The 5,081-nt window shown below is 38.7% G+C and overlaps 1 non-coding gene across 1 annotated transcript; it reads left to right on the forward strand.

Moving 5' to 3' along the window:
* The first annotated feature begins 2,967 nt into the window (after positions 1-2,967).
* LOC115070289 lies at positions 2,968-3,076 on the forward strand. The gene has a single exon (XR_003849473.1). It is a non-coding gene; the product is annotated as a U6 spliceosomal RNA (small nuclear RNA).
* Positions 3,077-5,081: the final 2,005 nt, after the last annotated feature.

The raw sequence follows: 5,081 nt of genomic DNA on the forward strand, positions 1-5,081 counted from the left end.
CAGGAACCATTGAAGCAAGGGGGGTAGAAAAAACGTCAGGGCTGACAGGTGTAGAGAAGAGATGTGAGATGCTGACTTCTGGACATGACGTTGTTGTACACATCGACTCACAACAGCTGTGGTTGCCCGCACAAGACCTGCATAAGATCAAGCCAATCAAAATTCCAGCATCGATGAGGGAGGGACCCCTGGGGTCCCATTCTTGACAGGGTTGCTATTGGCAGTTGATGGTTGCTGAGGAAGGGAGAGTCACCCTCCTTTGGGGCTGGCTCCTGATAAGTTGCCCAGGCCCCAGTGGAAAGCCCTACATTCATGCGAATATGGAATCAGGAGGGTATTGATACCAGTAAAATTAAAAAGGAGGACATGAAGATGAGAAAGAGGGAGATGTTATGGGGGGGCTACGGGGGGAGTTAGAGGGAAGTAGTTGTGCATGAATATGATCAAAATATGTTGAATAAGTGTATGAAATTTTCAAAGAATAAATAAAAATGGTATTTAAAAAGAAGCAGCAAAACAAGCAAAAGTACCAAAAATATTTTATAAGCTACTGAGAAAACATGCATTCTACAACACTGGGCAGACTATTCCACAGATGCTGGTTACAGTCATTTGATATATGGTATGATTTTACTTTTAATTTTGTTGGTTTTTGAGCAGGATGACTTATTTATCAATGAAAACTTTCTTGCCTTAGATTTGGGGAATTTTCTGCTATAAGTTTTTCTCAACTTATGGAGCCTTCGGCTTTACCTCTTGATCATGTCTCAGAATTATTGAAGCTGTATTCATGTCTGAATGTAATATTTCTAAAAGTTTAGTAAAAGGGAAAACACAAAGAACAAAAGGAAAAAAATACCTGAAAAAAGTACAAGAAGCTGCTTCTTTCTGGATTCCCCAGTACCCGCTGGCCAGGCGGAAGGGGCAGGTGAAGGTTGGGTCTCTTCTGTTTCCTCCTCTGGTAACTGATACCTCAGCTCAGAAGGACCAAGGATCAGTTCTCAGCAGTGCTGCAGGAACTTTAGGGGAGTTTCTTCTTTGCCTGCATGGACCTACCTCTGACCCCTGTCACCTGTGCAGTAGGGGCAGGGCAGGCAGGACCTCACCAGCTCCAGCTACTTCCCATTTGTACACATCAGTGTATCTAGTCCCTAAGCCAAAGGGATTCTTTGGAGTATATGACATGTAGGGAAGGCAAGTAGAGTGCTGAGATCTGTCACTAGAGGTCTTGTCTTAGTGCTTTCTAATCTTCTCAACATCTAACACCCTGTGGGAGGGAGCAGGCTGGGAAATGGCTACTGGTCCCAAGCTTTAGAGTTTTCATCCTGTTAATGGAAACCCACAACACGGTGGTAACTGTGTGCAAGCTGCTTCGGACTTTTGGCTTAGGGTTCTCAGTTTCAACAGTTGCTCCTCACAAATGAAGATGGCATCACAGACAGACCACTGAGTATGTCACTGCTCAAGATTTCTGTATCTAGGCATCTTCTAATCCCTGACTACCTTGTTCAGCCATCTTTACCTCAGAAACTGTGGCTGGATGTCCCCAGGCTCCATGACACACTCTCTCCTCTCTCTCTCTCTCTCTCTCTCTCTCTCTCTCTCTCTCTCTCTCTCTCTCTCTCTCTCTCTCCCTTTCCATGATGATGCCTGATTATCACTTTCTGAGTAGGGAGAGTACAAAAGGGACGGCTTTCATGGTGACTTGTTGTTTAGAAGTCACTCTCATAATAAATCGCCCAAGCATATTTCAGGCTTTTGAGAGCTGTGAACGTGTCCTGTGGAGAGGCTTGACTACAGTCTCTTGTTCTCCATGTTGGGGTCCAAGTAGACTAGCTCATCTTTGTGCTTACCGCTTCTATTTTACAAGTTTTTGTAGAACCTCTGATCTCTTTTGTGATTTCTGATTCTCCTCCTTTCTTCAGTAGAGTCTACCCATTATTTCCTTGACTTATCTTAATCCAGATATAACACAGAGATTGCTTCTAATTCTTCATATTCGGAGCAATGATTTTGTATGCAGATTGTCATAGATTCCACATGTTTTGCCATCCATTTTCCACTAAGCTTAAAAGATGTAGTGATAAGGGACTGTTCCAGTATATAGCAGTCCTTTAATAAATGTGCACTGATTTTTTGGTTCCAGAGATTCAAAACAGATTTTGTTCATATTAGAAAAATGCTTTTACTCAGCCACACCTCCACCTCTCTATCTTAACACTGTTATCACACGATAAATACAATATCTAAATCATCTCCACTTTCTTGATGGTACTATGCCCAAATCTCCCCTGCATACAGTTATATGTGGTTTAGATGGCTTATATTTCTTGAATGTATTTTATCTTTGCTATATTATAACTCTATGTAGAAATAAGTGAAGTCACACTTTGAAAAGTCTTGGTGTCACAAATCCTAAGCCACACCTACTGTGTTTTAACATTATAGCTACACCAGAGGAATTTTAAAGAAATTTTCATTTCTTTTTCATAATTATATCGCCAAATTTCTTGTTAGTTTCCATAATGGCCTGAAAATAGGTATTGAATATATGTGACTGTAGTAGTTTGAGTAAGTGGGCCTCATAGGCTCCAAATATCTGAACACTTGATCAGTTGTTGGTGCTGTTTGTGGAGATTCAAGAGGCATGGCCTTGGTGGGAGAAGCATGTCAGTGGGGGTGGCTTTAAGAGTTCATAGCCACATCCCATTTTCTGTTTCACCTTCTGTTCTTCCTGTGCCTGCTTGAAGATGTGAGCTCTCAGCTCTGTTCTGACTGCGTCCTGCCATGCCTCCTAGCTATGATGCAGTCTTTATCCTCTGGAACTGTAGCCCAGTCAACGCTTCATTCTATAACTTACGTTGGTCATGGTGTTTATCTTGGCAACAGAAAAGTAACTACTATAATGACATAGTACAGATATTTAGTGAATGCAGATTATATTAAATACATCAGTACAGACCATGGGTGTTTTGTAAATCAGCCGAGCATGTATACTAAAGTTAGAACAATACTGAGATGAGAATGGCTCTTGCACAATGATGACATGCAGATTTATGAAACAATTCATATTTTTCCATCATTTAGAATTAATAAAGAAATGAGGGCATTTAAGATAGGTACAAGCTAGGGCAGGTCATGATGACCACCAACCTAGCACTGCCGAAGATTATAAGAAATATTCTACACAGAAGAAGAAAGGCAGTCTTAATCATGACAGCATGAGAAAAATCCTTTTATTAGAGGAATTGTTAAGCAGCTGAGAGCTGGAAAAGAATTCATCATGCTCAAAACAGTAAATCATCAAACCCTTGATACTAATAGGGGAAAAGTAGAGAACAAACAACCAAACAGAAAAACAACCAACAACACTACAGAAATTATTAAAAACTTTATGGCCTCAATTCATGAATAAAAAGATACATACTCTCTGCTGAATAAGAAAACTAGATCTAAACTTCTGTTGTGCACAAGAAGCATATCTTACTCATAAAACCCTCCAGAGATGAGAATCAAATGATGGAAAACAGTTGTTCAAGTGAATGGAAACCAAAGAGAAGCTGAGACAGATATTCTGAGATCCGATAAAGTAGATTTCAAACCAAAAAACATCAGAAGAGATAATGGAGGCCACTACAATAAAGGAGAAAATTTCATCAAGTATATATGACAGCTGTAAATTTACATGTACTAAGTATTGGGTGCTCCCAAGTTCATAAAAGTTAGTGTACTAATAGACATCAAAGGTAGATAAGTACCGAGATAGAACAACAATGGGTGATTTCAATTTCCTCCTCTCGTCTGTAGACAGACAATCCAAACTGAAAATCAATAACCACACATCAGAGTTGAACTGCACCATCATTTAAATGACTTAAGAAGAACATACAGACTACCCTATCCAACAAAACAGAATGCATATTCTTAGCACTCCATTTCTCTTTCTCTGAAACAGACCACATACAAAATCATATCTAATACAAATTAATTAAAATACTATCATATCTTATCATATTACAGTGCAATGAACTAGAAACCAACAGCATGAAAAACTACAGAAACTCAACAAATATGTAGTTATTGAACTATATCCTCCCAAAGGACCAATGGACCATTGAAGAAATCAGTAAGGAAAGTGAAAAGTTTCTAGAATCAAATGAAAATGAAAGCGCAATGTCTACATGTTTCTTCTTTTCTTTTTCAGACAGGGACTCCCCGTCACTATGTAGCCCAGGCTGGCCCAATTTCACAGACTTACCTGCCTCTGCTTCCTTGCTTTCAGAATTAAAGGGGCACCCTGCTCCACATGTATCTTGGATAACTGTTCTTTTACGTGTCTTAAGAATAAAGAAGCAAGATTCAGAAAAGAGGTGAGTAAGTGATCTCTTCTTAATGTGTAAAATACAGGAGACAGGAAAAGAAGAAGAAAAAAGCCGTAAAATTCTTAGTATGTCTAAAAAAACTCATTAATAGGGCTGGAGAGATGTCTCAGCAGTTAAGAGCACTTGCTGCTCTCCCAGAGGATCTGAGTTTGGTTCCCACCACCTGTGTTGCATAGCTCACAACAGCCTGTAACTCCAGCTCCAACCCATCTTCTAGCTTCTGAGCACACCTGTACATACATGCGTTTCCCCCCGCAAACATAACCACATAACTAAAAAAAATAAAATAAAATCTTTTACAAAATCTCTTTGGACTCCATTTAGGCAGAGTAGATAATACATTAAAACCTAATATAAGCCCACATATATCTTCCCCTAATTATTTTCTTCAAAATAATAAGGTTTAACTGGTTTTATGTGTATAGATATAATTTTGTGTTTTAAAATGAATGTCTGCATGAAGCAAGTAGATTGTTTTATAGTATCTACTTATTTAAACATATGGACTATTTCTTTATGCCAGAGTTTAAATTTTTAAAATGTGATCAAAGTAAATCTTTAGTGTCAAAAGTGAGTATTTTAATAAGTTAATTCGATGAAGATGTATTCCCAATTTAATGTCATTCCTAATGATCTCTTAAGTGAGATCATTTAAGAATGCAAATTTTAGTGCATTACATTTAAATCTCTGTTATTCAT

Source organism: Nannospalax galili, unplaced genomic scaffold (genome assembly GCF_000622305.1).
Source record: "Nannospalax galili isolate Female #2095 unplaced genomic scaffold, S.galili_v1.0 scaffold450, whole genome shotgun sequence".
NCBI lineage: Eukaryota > Metazoa > Chordata > Mammalia > Rodentia > Spalacidae > Nannospalax > Nannospalax galili.